Raw genomic sequence first — 19,663 nt, 5'->3', positions numbered from 1 at the left:
TTGAGCCAAAATCAAGAGTTCGACTCAACCAACTGAGCCACCAGGATGCTCTGGGAGTTTATGTTTCTTAACATAAATAATGAAATTTTAAAATTTTTTTTAAATTTTTTTTTGAAAAAAAATTTTTTTTTTATGATAGTCACACAGAATGAGAGAGAGAGGCAGAGACATAGGCAGAGGGAGAAGCAGGCTCCATGTACCGGGAGCCTGACGTGGGATTCGATCCTGGGTCTCCAGGATCGCGCCCTGGGCCAAAGGCAGGCGCTAAACCACTGCGCCACCCAGGGATCCCAAATAATGAAATTTTAAATGTAAATATGATTACACTGCATATGTATACTTGAAAATGTACAGAATTTTTCTCAGATACATTTTACATTTGGTAGATTTTGTAAAACTGCCATACAAAAAGCTTTACTAATTTTTGTTCTTTGTATATGCGATTGTCAGTGCCCATCTCCATATGTTCTCTTTGACACTGGATGCTCTGTTTTCAGCTATATTTCTTCTCCTGTGATTGCTTATTTATAAAAATAAATATAATTTATAAAAATAAATATAAACTTACAAATTATCCTTGCCCAGTTTTTCTTTATGTATTTGCTTTTACTAATTGATTTGTGGCAATTCTTTATTTATAATAGATAGTGATCTTCTGTGGTATGTGTTTTGCATATATCTGTCACTTGCCCATCTTCCAACATACCAAGTTCCTTAACATATGTAGAGTCAAATGTTCTTTCTCTGTCTCCCACGATTATGTGAAAGTTTTTCTTAAGCCATATAGGGAAAGAATGATACATTTGACTCAAACATTCATCAAATATTCTCTATACATAAATATATACATCAAATACTGTTTCCAGGGTTTTGTTTTTTAATTTAGCTTTTGTTTCCTCACCCCAACAACCCATGGAGTGGACACTATCTATTACTATCCCCATTTTAAAATAATAAGACTGAGGGACACATAAGTTAGGACTTAGCAGCCTAACTCCTGAGCCCACACTCTTAGTCAATACTTTATTTTGACTCTATACTCTATATAGCACAAAAGCAACACGTTAACACAATGTGACAATGGCACAGAAACAGTTAACTGCTATAGATAAAATAGATAATACAGAAAAATCATTTAACATAGAAAAGCTGAAGAACTAGAGAACACAAAGATTTCTCATAAATGATATTGGGAAAACAGTTTGGCATTATTTGAAGTCTGTTTAAATCCAGTTTTCACATCATCCACCCAAATAAAAACTGGAAGGGAGAAAAATCCTTAAGAGGATACCAGGTTCTAAGGTAAGAAGAATAAGGGGGAAAAAATGAACAGTTTGGACTAGGTAAAAATGTTAAATGGCTGTGTGTGTATGTGTGTGTGTGTGTGTGTGTGTATGTGTGTGTTTAATTCAGTTTAAAATGGTAACCAATAGGGCGGCCTGGGTGGCTCAGCGGTTTAGTGCTGCCTTCAGCCCAGGACCTGATCCTGGAGAACTGGGATCAAGTCCTGCGTCAGGCTCCCTGCATGGAGCCTGCTTCTCCCTCTGCCTGTGTCTCTGCCTCTCTCTGTCTCTCTCTCTCTCTCTGTGTCTCTCATTAATAAAAAAATAAAATCTTTAAAAAAAAAAAGGTAACCAATAGTCTGGGTAAAATACCTGACAAAATATGGCAAATAAATTTTATCAAAAACCTATGTAAATTAGCAAAACAAAACAAAAAAAGCATTAAGAGACTGACAGATGGGGATACCTGGGTGGCGCAGCGGTTTGGCGCCTGCCTTTGGCCCAGGGCGCGATCTTGGAGACCCGGGATCGCCCCGGGATCGAATCCCACGTCGGGCTCCCGGTGCATGGAGCCTGTGTCTCTGCCTCTCTGCCTCTCTCTCTCTCTCTCTCTCTCTCTCACTGTGTGCCTATCATAAAAAAAAAAAAGAGCCTGACAGATGAGCAAAAGAGAAAGTACAACTTGTAAACAAACATGTGAAAAAACAATTCAGCCTAAATATATTAAAAGAAATGCAAAATTACAAAGAGGTTCTGTTTTGACTGTTTTTTAAAAAAATGATATTGTCCTTGGTGGAGTAGATGAAATGAAAGAGGGACTCCACAAGAGTGTTGGTAGAGAGTAATTTAGCACCATTAAAATAAATGTCCATGCCCCTTTTACCTAGTAATCCCATGCCTGAGAATCTATTCTACATATATGATCCAGAAACCTGGGGGAAATCATATATACAATGTAGTTACTGAAATATTCTTTTAAAAAAAAAAAGATTTTATTTGTTTGTAATCTCTACACTCAACTTGGGGCTTGAACTCACAACCCCAGGATCAAGAGTCACATGCTCTACTGACTGAGCCAGCCAGGTGCCTCTAAAAGATTATTCATAGTAGCAAGAAAACAAACAATAATAAAAAGAGGAAAGCAACCTGATTTATAAGAACAAGGAATATTAAGCAATTGATGGAACACTTACTAGAACATTATATACCATTAAAAATAATTGTTAAACTCATAACATTAAAAAACCCCTATGCTATGTAATACCTAGTTTGTACAAGTAGAAAGAAATAGAGAAATTTTAAGCTGCTTGAGGGTGTGGGATTGAGTTAATATTTTCTCTAATTTCTAAATTTACTGTGGATTTAGAAAGAGCTTAAGTCCCAACCCCAGCTGTACCATTCTACCCAGTTAAGAAATCTTTCTGTGCCTCAGTTTCCTTGCCTATCAAGTGAAGACCATAAATGCAGCCACTACATGGGGGTGTTTTGAGAATCAAATGAGATAACCTGACTGCCTTATCTATCAAACAGCAAGTACTCAAAAATGTTATTTTTGTCATATGACAAAGTGTTAACATGTTTTCCCTGACGATGGATGGGGGATTGAAATGAGGAAGCTACTTCATACATAGTGTCTATTCTCATTTGAAAGTTTAGTCTCATTAATTTTGGGCTCCCTCTACTTTTGTGGGTTTCTCCTGCTGAGACACTTACTTTACCACTTGGCAAAGGGAAGATTAAAGGAAGTGAAACATCTACTCTCAACTAGATACACAGTCTGTGGAGCTCAGTTGTAAAAGAACAAAAAACAGAGCCATGTTAGTGAGTCCTGCGGTAGAAGTGGTGAACATGTGTCTTTTTTTTTTTTAATTTTTGCATCCTAAGGAGAGGGAGGAAAATCACATTGTTCGAGTAAACTTAAAATATCAACTTCCTGCATTACTGAGCAAAATATTTTATTCTACCAAGAAATTAAAAGAAAAAAGGGGGAGAAGCCCCTTCATTTCTAGAAAAGAGAATGGTGAAGAGACATTCCAAAGTAGCCTGTGCCTTTTGCTGGGGTGAGGGTGGGTGTGAGGGCTGGGGGAGGGGTGGTTAGTGCAAAATACTGTCTAAACAGAAACCATATAGTAAGTAACTTCCTAGAAAAGCCTCTATCTTTGTCATATCTTTGAAGCTTTGCCATCTGGGTCTCATAAGCACAATGTTTGGCCCAGATATTAAGCTCTGGGACATTATCAGGCCCTCTGCAAGATGAGAGGGCACACTTCACAGTACTCATCTTCAAGGGGAGAGGGCTCTAGAATCTTCCAGGGGGGCAAAGAACCAGTCAAGTGGACCACTCTTTCCATGGGACTTCCAAGTCCCACACTTGGTGAAAAGAATGCACAGAAGCAGCCCTATTCACCATGGTTGTGAAAATAGACCTCCACACTACTAGTAATTAGTACCTACTGAGAGGATTTCTTTTCCAAAAAAGAACCCCAAAAGACCTCTATACATTAACTTAAAGTCAGCATCAATTATCCTTACTTTGGGGATCCCTGGGTGGCGCAGCGGTTTGGCGCCTGCCTTTGGCCCAGGGCGCGATCCTGGAGACCCGGGATCGAATCCCACATCGGGCTCCCGGTGCATGGAGCCTGCTTCTCCCTCTGCCTGTGTCTCTGCCTCTCTCTCTCTCTCTCTCTCTCTCTCTCTCTCTGTGACTATCATAAATAAATAAAAAAAAAAAAGTTTTAAAAAAAAATTATCCTTACTTTGCAAGATGAAAAAAGTAACAGGCAGGGGAAAAAAAGACTATTTTTTTTCAAGATGTCAGAAGATGAGTTTCAAATCCATTTTTAGCACCCCCCCCAAAAGCATGTCTATAGCATTAACTTATCTAGTCCATGAATCACACACACAAAAAATGTATTAATCATGCTTTAGTCATATCAAGATTCATTGGGTATGTTAGACATTATACCTAAAGCAGAAGAACCTCTTCCCCCCAGATAGAGAAAGCAGAAGAACCTCTTCCCCCCCAGATAGAGCTATTCTTCTAAGATTTTCTATCCCCATCTTAAATAAGAACCAACTATGTACTTACTGCAAAGGCTTTCGCTTCTCGTGCCTCCCGGGAGCTGCTGACCTCAATCAGCAAGTCAGCCGCACTATTCTGGGGTTTGGTGCTGGCCAGGGAGGAAAACCACACTCAAGGGGCCCGGGCAGTGAGCATTTGAGCAATGCTTCACTCAGGAAGCAGGCGGGCTCTGGGCTCCAGGGCTTCTGACAGCCTGCCCCCCAGCCCCTCCCTACTCCCTCTCCCTCCCTCCCTACGTCTCTCACAATCTCTCTCTCTCTCTCTCTCTCTCTCTCTCTCTCTCTCTCACACACACACACACACACACACACACACACACACACACAGTGCAAAATCACTTCTATCCTACTGGTTCCTGCATACTTAATTTGTACCTCTCTAAAACATAAGGATTTAAAGATATAGGGCTGACGAGTTTCTTGCTGTTTCCTGAGGTATCAAACAGAAAAAGAAAAAAAAAAAAAAAAAAGCCAGTCTGTCTTCAAAGGTGAGTTTGCCCTGAAGCCTCAAGGCCCCTCACTTGCCTTAACCTGCGGTTGTCTGTCGAATGTTCTAAGTGGGATGGGGAAGTCAGGTTATGATCAGGAAGCATTTTAAAGCAGGCAGCTCTAGTGAGCTGAGTAAAGCATGCTCAGAGATAAAGCATCTAAACCTCCAAGCCTCTGGTAATTTGTTGTAACTTCTTTTTTCATTCTAAATATTTTCATAACTAATTTTGAATTCATCAGAATTATAGGAGCGCCCTCACAAAACCTGAGGTCCATGTTCCCTGCTACTACGGATGGTCTACATGCCCCAGTGATGATGAGATTGCCTGTAAAAACATGGAAGAAATTTATGAAGGTAAACAAGCAGCATGTGTTATATCTATACTCACCAAGAACCGGAGTCATTAGGGCTAGGCTGAGCTTAGTCACTGCTATAAGTTGGAGTTTAACTGCAATTTTACTGGATAATAGGTGTGAAAAGCAGCCAAGTATCTCGTCCATGGCAGAGAGCTCTTAGGAGTCAGTATGAGTTTGCAGAGCCTCAGTGACACTGAATCCCCCCCCACCCCCCCCACCCCCACCCCCACCCCCCCCCCCCGGGGTTCGCTGTAATTCCACTCCTCATATGCAGACTTTGCCTTTCTAATGACAGATCACAGTAAGGAGCTATGGTCATGCAGCTTAAAGCTGGCCTTCTCCTGTGAGAGCTGTTATTACAACTGTGGCCTCTTGCCACCCTGGCAAACACTGCTGCCTTTGGTGGCTTTCCTTCTTTGCCTTAAAGAAAGCAAGTGACAATGCATGGGACCTGCTCTCACTGAAGATTATCCATTCTCCCAGGGGTCAGAGGAATAAAGGGACCTAACTCACCCGGGCATTCCCTGTTCCCCCACTCTGTGCATGGCATCATGGCACAGACACAGGAGATGATGTGGTTGGGACTCTGCAAGTGACAAAACTCCAACTCAGCCTTGCTTAAGCAAAATAGCAAATTTACTGGCTTGACTAACTGGAAAGTCTAGTGATGGAGACCTGAAGGTTCAAAAGTCATCAGGAATTTGTTTTCATCACCTTTTGGCTCTGCTTCCCCAAGGTCAGTTCATTTAAACATGGTGCTTTTGGGATGGGAGAGCCTTTCCCAGCAGCAGTCTATGTTACAAGTCTGTAGTATTCAAGACCTCAGAAGAGAGGCACTCCTCAGAAAAGAACTTCACACGATACATTGTCCAGCCCCATGGCAAGGGAGAAAGACCTGGGTAACTGACAGCCACACTACTTACAAGAGCAGTCCCCCCAAACAAGAAAATGCTGGACAGGGAAAAAGATAACAAGCTAGTGCCTTGCACCTTGAATTAAGCCTTTCACGTGATTGGGTCTTACTTTCTCAATTAGTAGAAGGATGTACACAAAGTGTTAAGAGTGGCTATATTTTATTCTGACATTATTATTCTGGGTATTGTGGATCATTTATTTTTTAAATTCACACTGTATCTTCTAAATTTTCTAAAAATAATAACATTTATTAAATTGTATAATACCAATACATTTAAATAAGTTATTGCAGGCTAAACAAATCCTGCTTACACGCAAAAATAACTATAAAATATCTCTGAATAAATCTGGTAATAAAATTACAATCACCCTCTAAAAATCTACAACATTTTACTGAACAACAAAAGAGAGGACTGGGGATGCCTGGGTGGCTCAGCAGTTGAGCGTCTGCCTTCGACTAGGGCGTGATCCCAGGGTCGGGGATCAAGTCCCACATTGGGCTCCCCACAGGCAGCCTGCTTCTCCCTCTGCCTATGTCTCTGACTCTCTCTCTGTGTGTCTCTCATGAATAAATAAATAAAATCTTTAAAAAAAAATAAAGAGAAGACTGGGTGGATGAATGAATATCTAATTGGATGATACTCCAATTCTCCACAAAATAATTATATAAATGTACTATAATTTCAACAAAAATTCTAACAGGATTAAGAGGTGTGAAAAAATGCTTTATAAAACTATCCTAAAATGCACTTGGTAGAATAATTGATTCTTCTCTATAGAAGATATAGAATAATTCATTCTCCTCTGTAGAAGAACATTGTTGAAAAAAATATGAAAAGGAACTTGTACTGTCAGATATTAAAACAGACCAGAGAAGCAAAATAATTGCAATGGTGTGGTTCAGGAATAGAAACGTTGTCAATGGATCACAAAAAAGCCCAAATATAAGAATTAAGATAAAGATAGCATTACAAATCTGAGGATAAAGAATGGATTGTTTTTTAAAATGGCATTGGGAAAATTGGCTAATCATTTGAAAAAAAAAAAAAAGAGTACCCCACACTGTATATCCAAACGAATTCTGGCAGAATAAAAATTTAAGTGGAGAAAAAAAAAAAAGCGTTATCAAAACTAAAAGGAAAGAGGAGATTGTGTAGCCGAACAAGGTGAGAAAGCCCTCTCTGAGCCCACACATACAAAGGCAGAATACATAAAAAAGAAACAGATTTGACTTTGAAAATAAAAAACCTCTGCAAATAAGGAAAATCCTATAAATAAAACATAAATGCCAATGACAAAACAAGACAAACATCTCTGCACAACCTTTGGGTCAGTTATCCCATTTATAGAAATGTATCCTATGAAAATAATCATGAATGAATGCAAAACCATATGTGCAAGAATTATAAATTCATCCTTGATTGTAACAATGAAAGCAAAGGAAATAAGTCTAATTAATTATATTATGGTATATCCAAATAATTAAATATCACACAGCCATTAAAAGTGATACTATATCAATATTCCCTATGACATACATGTAAAAGTCCTTAACAGGGTACCTGTTAAATACCAACAAATCAAATCTAGCAACATATATAAGGGATTATACACCATGACCAAGTGGGATTTATGTCAGGAATTCAAGGTTGGTCCAACATATGACAACTGATCAATGTAATACACCATATTGATAGAATGAAGGACAAAACAAAAGGATTGTCCCAATAGATGAAGAAAAAGCATTTGACAAAATCCAATGCACTTTCATAATAAAAATACTCAACAAACCAGGAATAAAAGGGAAACTCCTCAATTTGATAAAGGGCAACTACAAACATCACACTTCATGAAAATCTGAAAGCTTTCCTCTAACATCAGAAACAAGATAAAGATGTGTCTGCTCTCAGCACTTTTTGTCAGCATTATCTTGGAATCTTTAACCAAGGAAATTGGACAATGAGAAGAAAGGCATCCAGACTGGTAAGAAAAGCATAACTATCTCTATTACCTTATGATCTTATATGTAGAAAATCTCAAAAAATCTACAACAAAGCAGAGCTGATAAACTTGTTCAGCAAAGTTGCAGGATACAAGATCATTATATAAAAACCATTTTCACTTCTACACACTTACAGTGAAAAATCCAAAATATTAAGAAAGCAACTATATTTATGGTAGCATCAAAAGGAAAAGAATATTTAGTAATATATTTAACAAAATAGGTGCAAGAGTTGTACACTAAAAACTATAAAATGTTGAAAAACATTGAAGAAGTCTTAAATGGACAGACATCTCATATTATGTATGGTTAAAACGTAAGATGGCAACACTCCTCAAATTGATCCACAGATTCAACACAATCCCTATCAAAATTCCAGTTCCTCTTTTTGCAGAAATTGACAAGCTAATTCTATAACATATGGAAATACAAGGGACTCAGAATAATCAAAACAATCTTGAAAAGAAGAACAAAGTTGAAAGACTCGCAGTTGCCAACTTTAAAACTTGAAACAAAGCTATAGCAATTAACACTGTGTGGTACTGACACAAGGACAGACATATGCAGATCTGTAAAATAGAACTGGGAATCCATACATTTGTGGAAGTTGACTTTTGACAAGAGTACCAAGACCATTCTATGGGGTAAGAACAGTCTTTTTAACAAATGGTGCTGGGGCAACTGGATCTCCATCTTATACAAAATAATGAAAGTAGCTTCTTATTTCATATCATAAAAAATTACCTCAAAAATGTAACAACTAAAAATATAAAAATCTTAGAAGGAAACATAAGTGTAAAACCTCATGTCCTTGGGTTTGGCAATGTTTTCTTAGAGATATTAAACACAAGCAACAAACAAAAAAATTATATAAATTGGACTTCACAAAAATTAAAAACTTTCGTGTTTCAAAGGGCAGTGAAAAGATAACCTACATAATGGAAGAAAATATTTGCAAATCATATATTTGATATATGGGTCTGTTCTCTAGAACACATAAAGGGACAAATAACTCAACTAAAAAATGGGCAAAAGAGTCAAACAGGCATCTCTCCAAAGAGAACATAAAATATACAAATGGCCAATAAGCACATAAAAAGTGTTCACCATCATTAGGCATTAGAGATGTGCAAATCAAAGCTACGACATAACCACTTCACACCTACTAGTGATGGGTACAGACAAACAGCAAAAACAAGTGCTTACAAGGATGTGGAGAAATCAGAATTCTCACACATTATTTGTGGGAATGGAAAATGATGTGTCCACTATGAAAAAACAGTGCGACAGTCTTTCAAAAAGTTAAGCACAGAGTTACCATTATGATCCACAATTTTACTCACTGACCCTGAAAAACTGAAAATTAGTAAAAAGAAATAAAGTAAAAAAAGTAAAGGAATGAAATGCTCATACATGCTACAACTCCTCAAAAACTTCCTACTGAGTGAAAAGAGCAGACACAAAAAGCCACATACTGTATGAGGACATTCATATGAAATTTCCAGAATATGCAAATCCATAAACATAGAAAGTAGATTAGTGGTTTCCATGAGATGAAGGGAGGGGCACGAGGGGGTACTGACTGCTAACAGCTCCAGAATTTTTGAGGGGATGATGAAAATGTTCTGGAATTTGATAGCTGTGACTATTGTGTAAGTTTGTGGATATACAAGAAAATCACTGTATTGCACACTTTTATAAAAGGTGAATTTTATGGTAGGTAAATTATATCTCAATTTCTAAAGTAATACTGTAAAATATACGATGATATGGAATAATTACAGTATATTTAGTGGAAAATAGACTACAAATGGTGTATACAGTAGGAGGCCATATTTACTTAGGTAAAAGAAAAATAGACGTAGGGATACCTGGGTGGCTCAGTGGTTGAGCATCTGCCTTTGGCTCAGGTCATGATCCCTGGGTCCTGGGATCAAGTCCCACATCGGACTCCCCACAGGGAGCCTGCTTCTCCTTCTGCCTATGTCTCTGCCTCTCTGTGTTTCTCATGAATAAATAAAGAACATCTTTAAAAAAAGACAAATAGATTTAGAGAAGCTTTATATACTAAAAATGGCTACTGTTGGCATCCTTGTTGAAGACTAACTGGCTATATATGCATGGATTTACATCTCTGGTCTCTATTCTAGTCCATTGGTTCCTATGTGTGTCTTTATCCCAGTACCATACTTTTTGATTACTATAGCTTTGTAGTATATTTTACATTATTTTTTTAAAGCTTTTATTGATCTATCTATCTATCTATCTATCTATTTATTTATAGAGAACTTGAGCGGGAAGTATGATACCCCAACTATGTTCTTCTTTCTCAGGATTGATTGGACTATTTGTATTTTCTTCATGGTTCCATATGAGTTTTAGAATTGCTTTTTCTGGATACCTGGGTGGCTAAGTGGTTTAGCCCCTGCCTTCGGCCCAGGGTGTGATCCTGGTGTCCCGATTGAGTCCCACATCAGGCTCCCTGCATGGAGCCTGCTTCTCCCTCTGCCTGTGTCTCTGCCTCTCTGCCTCTCTCTCTCTCTCTCTCTGTGTGTGTCTCTCATGAATGAATAAATAAAATCTTAAAAAAAAGAATTGCTTTTTCTGTTTCTACAAAAAATACTATTGGATTTTGATAAGGTTTGCAATGCATCTGTAATGGGGAAGGATAGTTTCTTCAACAAATGGTGGTGGGAAAACTAGATATCTATACGCAAAAGAATAAGACTGGACCCTTATGCCACACATCAGATGAACTAAAAATGGATTAGAGACTTAAACAGAAGATCCAAAACTGTAACATCCCTAGAAAAAAACAGGGCAAAAGTTTCATGACATTAGTCTTCATAATGATTTCATCCATATGACACTAAAACCACAGGCAACAAAACAAAATAAACCAGCAGACTATATCCAACTAAAAAGGCTTCTGCACAGCAAAGGGAAACAATCGACAAAGTGAAAAGGCAATCTATGGAATGGGAAAAAATATTTGCAAACCATAAACCTGATAAGGGGTTAATCTCCAAAATATACAAAGAACTCCGACAACTCAAGAGCAATAAAACGAATGAAAAAGATAATACTTGATTAAAAAATGGGCTAAGGACTCAAATGGACATTTCTTCAAAGACATACAAATAGCCAACAGGTATGTGAAAAAATGGTCAACATCAATAATTGTCAGGGAAGTGCAGATCAAAATTACAATGAGATATCGCCTCACACCTGCTGGGATGCCTATTATTAGGAAACCGAAAGACAGTGTTCCTAGGAACGTGGAGCAGTTGGAATACAGAATGAGAATACAGAATGGTGCAGCCACTATGGAATAGTGTATAGTGTAGAGGTTCCTCTAAAAATTAAAAATAGAACTATTATATGATCCAGCAATCCCACTTTTGGGTATTTATCCAAAAGAACTGAAATCAGGATCTCTAGGAGATATTAACACTCCTATGTTTATTGTGGCACTATTCACAACAGTGAGGATGTGGAAACAATCTGAATGTCCACTGACAGATGAATGGATAAAGAAGATATGATATATATATATATATATATATATACATACAATGGAATATTTACTGAACCTTAAAAAAGAAAGAAATTCTATAATATTTAACAACCTGGATGAACCTTGAGGTTATTCTGCTAAGTGAAATAAAGGAGGCACAGAAAGATGAAAACTGCATGATTCCACTTATATGTGGTATCTAAAGTAGTCAAATTCATAGAATCAAAGAGTGGAATGGTGGTTGCCAGGGGCTGGGGGGAAGGGGAAATGGGGAGTTACTAATCAGTGAGCATAAAGTTTTAGCCAAGCAAAATGAGTAAACTCTAGAGATCTGTTATACAATATTGCACCTATAGTCCAATAATATATTGTACACTTAAAATTTGCTGAGAGAGTAGAGCTCTCTGTTAAGTGTTCTTATCACAACAAAATAAAATTTAAAAAATAAAATAAATTACTAAGAAGAGATAGCTATCTCTGGTTAACTTCCTTTATGCTTTAAAGATTTTTCTAAAAAAAAAAAGATTTTTCTACACTAACTGCAGTGAATATGTAACAGTTTTACATTAAAAAATACTGTTTAAGCATAAGAGTAATTATCTATCATGAGAGCATCAGACTCTGTGACCCATGGCTTATACTACGGAAAGTAAGTTCATTTGACCCAAGGAAGACTTTCATAATTGCAGAAATAATTAAACCCTGGATAAATGTCCTCTGCAGGAACCATGAAATCTCTACTCTTGGATTATCTAAGAACAGGGTAAGATGATGGGCTACAAAGACATGTTTAGGTGTTCATTTGCATGCAGGTTGGGCAAGTTGTCAAGAGCTGGATGGATAACTCCAGACCAATGCTGAAGGAAACCTCTGTGCAGGCTGAGCTCCTAAGTGCCTCAGTGGGAAACCCGCCAGCTCCCCACAGAACAGAATTTCCTAAACCTTAGCCAAAAATCAAAGCCTAAAAATGCTCTGTTTTGCTCTTGCAAAATAAATTTATCAACTCTAAAAATAACCAGGACAAAGCCAAGAGATGAAAGTGACTCTGAATGGGTTTCAAACACATGTGTGTCAAATTTTTGCAAAGACTGTCACAGTCAGATCCTTAGGGCTCTTGCATTAGCAGAGAGGTACCCTAGAGAATCTCTTACGATGCAGGGTGAAAAGACACACGCCCAGAGGCAAAATGGTGAACTTCATGGGTCCCCAAGCTTCATTCATCTAGCAACAGACCCAGTGTTTATTACCAGAAAATGAGTACAAATATCAATTGTTTATCTGATGAATTCAGTAGGTCATAATGAATATGTTAATCTATTAAATATAATCTGAAACTTGACGTTGCATGTAGAATGGAGATATATGGCCCTTCTTTGTAAATATCTATAAAGCCTGACCATAAACAGTCATTGTGACTAAGAGGAACTTGACTTCTATGTTAACCTAACCATCTCTTTAGAGGGCTTTTTAATTTAGTTCTAAAGCATAGTATTTCACTGTAGGAAATTACATAGAGAGAAGTAATTACAGAGGGATACACTGTACCACGAACGTGGTGGTTAGTGAAGTTGGCCTTCTTATGAGCCATGAGGCCAGGTTCATCGCATCCTCCCCAAGAAAACATAAAGGGAAGGCTCTTTTTGTAAATGCATGGCTAGGAACAAGAAGTCTGTTGACTTACAAGTTACCATACACTGATATGTTTTCTTTTTAAAATGCAATACTGTAGTGCCAGATTAACTCAAGGACGCCTGAAGCCTGAGAGGTCATGTAGCCAAGGGGTGTGTCTGGCTCTGGGGATGGATCCTCCCTGCTGTCCGCCCCCCCCCCACAATGACCACCTTCTGCATCTAGTGATACACCTGCCACCCACACTTCACTTCCCTCCTGAGCTGAGTGAGAATGCTGAGTGAGGATATGCATATGTTTGAATTTGTTTAATTAGCCAGGAATAGGAAAGCAGTGACTCTTTTGGTTTCCAAGCAGATGTTAAACTAATTTTGGGAAAGAACAAGAGCCCCAGAGAGTCTGAAGAATGACTCAGCTTCAGTCCCTCACAAGTTCCATCACACTTGGGGACGTGCCCATCTGAGACTCTCCTGCCATCAGGATTCTGAATCTTAAAGAGGCCTCTCAGACCTCTGCTCTTCCCGTTGTCCCACCAGCACACTCCCTCCCAGCCTGGTCTGCTCCCGGGTCTCAGGCTCCTTCCCTACCCTGTCAGATTCACGTGACCCGCACTGCCCATTCAAACCCCAAGATCCTTCCACCATGCTCCCACCAGTCCCTGGATGCCTCTACTTGGGCCCTGAACAGTCAGCCACCAGTGAGGGACTGCCAAATCACAAACTCTGTGTTCCTGACCTCGGTCTCCAAATGGAACTATTAAGATGGAACTTGCCTGAGGCTGTGGATACCTCTAAGCAACTGATTTATTTAACTCTCACTGGTTTCTTGTTGAACCTTCCAAAAATAAAGCATTTATGTTAAGAATATCTTGGTCAGGAGCACCTGGGTGGCTCAGTGGTTGAGCATCTGCCTTTGGCTCAGGTTGTGATCCCAGGGTCCCAATCAGGTTCCCCACAGGGAGCCTGCTATCCCTCTGCCTATGTCTCTGCCTCTCTCTGTGTGTCTCTCATGAATAAATAAATAAAATCTTAAAAAAATAAAGAGAGAGAATATCTTGGGTAAGTTTAATTCAGAAAGGGAGGGCCATTGGTTTGAATGGTCAAGCATTCTTCTCCAAGTTAGCTTTATCATTAACAAAGCTGATCTCTCATTTTCATTAGTCTGATTCCTCACTCAGGTTTCTTCGCTGATTTTGAACTGTATCTGTGATGGTGGGGGTGGGAAAGAATGACATTGATAGTTATTTTCCAAATGCTCAACCACTGGTGACCTTTGATCTCTGGTCCCACCTTCGTCTGTGTACAGAGAGGGCCTTCCCCTAATCCACAGAAACTGGAAAGAAGAAATGAATACAGATAAAAGGAGCAGTTAATGAAACAAAACATTTTTTAGAATGGTCTTGAAGATTAAAAAAAAAAACCAAAACCTGAAATTAAAAACAAGAAAGAGGACGTAATTGCATATACGGATTTGTAAACTCAGCAAAACAGATAATTTTCTAGGAAAACACAGTTACCAAAATTAACTCAAGTAGAAACAGTCACACAGAAAAAAAAAAAAAAGGCAAAGGATAAGAAAAAGTAATTCATAAAGAAAAAATACTAATAAAAATGTGAAAAGATGCTTAGCTTACCTAGTATCCAGCAAACATGAACTAAAGCATTATGATATCTAAGTCCTTCACAGGGACTAATATATTTGAAAGGGATAAAAGTGTTAGAAAAAATGTGGGAAATACACACTTTTACACACTTGTGCATATGGCTCCTGGGAGGCAGCTTGAGTGGAGATTTTTAAAGTGGACTTTTCATATTTTACTCTTTTTTTTTTAAGGATTTTATTCATAAGAGACAGAGAGAGGCAGAGACATAGGCAGAGGGAGAAGTAGGCTCCCTGCAGGGAGCCCAATGCAGGACTCCAGGACTCCCGGGATCACACCCTGAGCCCAAGGCACACGCTTAACCACTGAGCCACCCAGATGCCCCCTATTTTATTCTATTTCTGTATTTGAATTTTTGTAAGAATGTTTTTTGTATTATACTTGAAAAATTTAAGTACACACAAGGATTTCTAAGTCCGTATACACAAGGATTGATACTAAAATTATCATAGTATGCTTAAGATTGGAGCACAAAGTAATTTGAAATGAGGACCAAGATTGCAAAATAGTTTATGTATCTGAAACACAGGTCAAAAAAGGAGAAATAGAAAAATAAGCCGCAATGTACAGACTGGATATGATATAGAAAACCACGCATGCAAAAACATCAGCTCCCTGAGGACAAAAACCCTGTTCTATTTACTGCATCTCCTCACTGCACTGAGTGCCCAGTGCAGAACACTTTGTAAATGTTTGTTCAATAAATGAAAGAAAAAATGGGACTAAAGAATATCTAAAGGCACTCTGGGAATTTTGAGTTCAAAACAAACAAATGAAACAATTTGGTTCACATACATTTCGTAAATGAAATGTAAAATTATTTTCACTGGAATCTTGTTATATTCTTAATATAATCATTAGGATTGGAATTTATACTTGCACTGGTCATTTTTCTGCAGCTGACCTTCAATTAAAAGAATGTGGTTAATCTTAGTCGTATTACTATATTTTCACAATACTGACGCACTGGTTTTTATATTTGTTAAAATTCACAATTTTCACCTTTTTCTATTTTGCAGCATTAAATCCATTCAGGAAAATTAATATAGCAAAGTGGTTCAATGAAATGTAAAAGTCAGGTTGCGAGTGACATAAATATGACTCTTAACGATGATAAGATCATGCTATTGAACAGGACTAAAATGCAAGATGGAGAGATGCACACCCTGCCTGTCAGGTGATATGTCATATGGGCAGTTGAAAAAAGGGAAGTGAAGATAGGAGGTACACTGGCGAAGCCTGAGAAATTGAAATTTATGGGACCATTCATCCATTTGCTCCTAAGGCTGGAGCACCCCTTTGTTTTTACAGAGCTTCTGAAGTAGTGGTGGTAATAAAGCACAGTGGCCTCTTTGGTAAACCAACCAAGTTCTGTCTGGAGGGCAAAATAATGTTTCTCGGTGCAACACCAATGCATTCATCACTGGAGGAAATGAGCAAAACTATTGAGGCATCGTTTTAAAGTTGCACTCCTCAGAGATAAAACACATGCAGTCATGTGCTCATAAATGAATCATTTTTAAGAATGGCCACAACATTAATGACACGTGTTTTGGTCAGAAAGAAAACAGAACAAGATGTTAGCAAAATTCCTTTATCAAATACTGCACGGAGAATACCAGTAGCATGCCATGTGGAAGAGGAATTGTGAGCTTCTGTGTGGGCTGCCAAATCATTTCAATTTACCACTGATTGGAACCTCTGTGCAGGGTATGAATCAGTCCCTTTCATGTTTGGGATTCTGATTCGAGGGCCTAGGTGTGCAGTGGAGAAAGAGCCCCCGGGACCAACACTGATGGAAGAGCTGGTATGTGGGCAGCCAAGCAGAAAAGGAGCTGCTTCCTGCACAGAATAATTGCACTAAATGCCAAACTGCACGACTGTTGTTTTTCTCAGAGAATGGTTGGTGATCTAAATAATCTGATCCTCCTTTAGGACTGAAAAACGGATAAACATTTTGAATCAAACTACAGTCACAGACAATCTGTCTTTTCAATGTGCAATAGGACAGTGAGTACCAGAATTTGCTTTCCACTCTGGAATACACTGCCCGTTAAGGGGAAAGGCATGGATATTAGAAATGAGGAACAATATAAAAGTATTTCTTCAGGACACTGAGAATGACGATAAAGACCATTTCTATGATCTCAAATGACTGGCTAACATAGTGTATGTCAGAAATCAGTATTTGGAACAGCCTGAATCTTAGCCAAGATATTGTGATTTTTTTTTAATGCTAAAATGTTAGGATAACTTGGTATGACCAAACTGCAACATAACTAGCTAAGTCTCCCCCAGTCTGACTTCCCTGGTAGTTTATGGTTTTCATTGCAAATTAAATAAATTTGTTGTATATTATTGCATCTTTTAAAACTACATTGAAATGCTGCAAAGCACTATAAACAAGCATTTTTGTGAAGGCTGAACTGTCTCCTGCATGAGAGATAGGAGATAAAGCTGGAAAGCAAGACTGGGAGCAAACCTCAAACTGCTTTACCTGCATTGCTGAGGTGTTTGTGGACTTGGTAAGCCCTACTTGGGGAGGACAATTTAGGCAAATTGGCAAAAGGATCAGGTTCACATTTTAGAATGACTGCTCTGATGTCAGCATGGAGGATGACTATCAGGGAGTGTAGTGTCAACAGTTTAAAACACCTTTGATGAAAAATAACAATATAAGAGAATGACAGCAAAGTTCAAAGAAGGCAGAATTAGAAGATACCTAAATGGAAATAACAGGCCTTGATCACCAGTTGGATCTGGGGGTGGAAGGAGGAGTTTCCTGGTTTGGGCACAATTTGCTGATACTGGGAAAACAGAAGGTTTGCCATGTGTGCTGGTTATCACTATGCAACAAGTTACCCACAAAATTTAGCAGCATAAAACAACCAGAATTTATTACCTCCCAGTATCTGTGGGTCAGGGATCGAGGAGAGGTTCAGCTGGGTTGTTCTAGTTCAGGGTCTCTCATGGGGCCATAGTCAGGATGTCAGCTGGGACTGTGTCATCTGAAGGCTTGACCAGGGCTGGAGTTGCAAGGAGTTCACTCACATGCCTGGCAGTTAAGTGCTGGTTGTTGACAGGAGATGTCAGTTCCTTTCAAGTGAACCCCTCTATAGGGTTGCTTAAATATCCTTGTTATAACACTTGGCTTTCCCCAGATTAAGTGATCCAAGAAAGAGAGAGCGAGGAGGTGGCCACAATGTCCTAATGACCCTGAAGTCTCACACCATCACTTCTGCCTTATATCACTCATTAGAAGAAGGTCACTAGGCCTAACTCACATTCAAGGTTAGGGGGATTAAGCTCTGCCTCTTGAAAGGAAAAGCACAAAGGAGGGGTGGATATATTTTAAAATCATCACATCACATAAGTGGATAACGAGTTCAATTCATGCTGAATTTGAAATGCCTAAGACATTCAGCTGGAAGTGTCCAGCAGGTGGATAAACATACCCCTAGATAGTCATTGCTGAGTTTAGCAAGAATAAAGTTTATAGAATGACAGAGTTAGAAGCAAGGTCACAGAGTTAAGGAGAAAATGAAAGATAAAGGAAGTGGGATCAGGCTATTCCTGAAAACTTCACCCTGAAAGGAAGTCAACAGTTAAGAGTTGAGAGTAGGAGATTTGGGTGGACAAAGGTGACAAGATCTTGGTAGAATCCCTTGCCCATTGACTTGGGTCAGAGGAGGGACCTCTTTACTTGAGAGAGAATGAAAAGAAGAGAGAATGGGTGCTATCTAGTGTGGTCTCTAGGGCAAATAGGCAACAACAAACTGTCTATTAAAAATATAGATGCGACCTCTAAAGGAATATATCTCAAATTGGTTTGTTATCTAAGCCTCTCTACCTTCTCTGGTTGTAGGCAAACCCCTGCTACATCTCCCCCACCTGTTGTAGGTTTGTCATTCTGACTTACCTACTATTCTGTTCCCAATCCTCTCCTAACCCCTACTCCTCCCTGGAATGGCATTTGATTGGGCTGTCTACATACAAAGAGTCACTTCAGCTTGTCCTCAGAATCTCCCCTATGGAAAGCACCCATCAGTAACCCTGATAGACTTGGCCTCTCAGGGCCCTGTCCTGCTCCTACTCTGTGGCCTAATAGGAAATCTGCTTGGATCCCTAGTAGTATGGATGAGATATTAAAACATCTTTAAATCATAGTCTGCCATTTTCCTCAGTGTGGAACAGGTGAAACTGTGCCAGTACTATGTTCCTGTACTAGAACTCCATTTTAATGTCTAGATTCTTTCATGTATTACCTTTCAGCTCCACTAAAATTTGTTTTAAAATTTTTTTTAATTTTTATTTATTTATGATAGTCAGAGAGAGAGAGAGAGAGAGAGAGAGAGGCAGAGACACAGGCAGAGGGAGAAGCAGGCTCCATGCACGGGGAGCCCAACATGGGATTCGATCCCGGGTTTCCAGGATCGCGCCCTGGGCCAAAGGCAGGCGCTAAACCGCTGCGCCACCCAGGGATCCCTAAAATTTGTTTTCATACAATGTTAAATACACATGTAGTTCCTTTTTTGCTTTTTATGGCCTCAATAAAATTTGACCACCAGTAGATGAACATTAAACTATGACAATTCATGGAAATGAATACGCTGATACCAGCAAGTCCCCATTTTAGCAGTTACCATGGTGACAATGGGCACAAATGGCTATTTAAAGGTGCTATTCTTTGAAATATCTTATTAGGTACAAGATATTAAAACTAATGAAAT

The 19,663-nt window shown here is 38.8% G+C and overlaps 1 protein-coding gene across 3 annotated transcripts in view; it reads right to left on the bottom strand.

Annotated features, from left to right (window-relative positions):
• Nucleotides 1-19,663, bottom strand: part of SPECC1 (sperm antigen with calponin homology and coiled-coil domains 1) — a 279,346-nt gene that overhangs the window by 218,512 nt on the left and 41,171 nt on the right. Inside the window, exon 1 of one of the 3 annotated variants that reach the window (XM_055305610.1) lies at nucleotides 4,372-4,519. The exons of the other annotated variants lie outside the window; for them this stretch is intronic. The gene's annotated coding sequence lies outside the window, so the exon portion shown is untranslated. Of the gene's footprint in view, nucleotides 1-4,371; nucleotides 4,520-19,663 lie in introns of those variants that run through there. 3 annotated transcript variants of the gene reach the window in all.

This window comes from Nyctereutes procyonoides, unplaced genomic scaffold, assembly GCF_905146905.1.
Source record: "Nyctereutes procyonoides isolate TBG_1078 unplaced genomic scaffold, NYPRO_anot_genome, whole genome shotgun sequence".
NCBI lineage: Eukaryota > Metazoa > Chordata > Mammalia > Carnivora > Canidae > Nyctereutes > Nyctereutes procyonoides.
The sequence above is the reverse complement of the archived record's forward strand: the minus strand, read 5'-3'. Positions and strand labels throughout refer to the sequence as shown.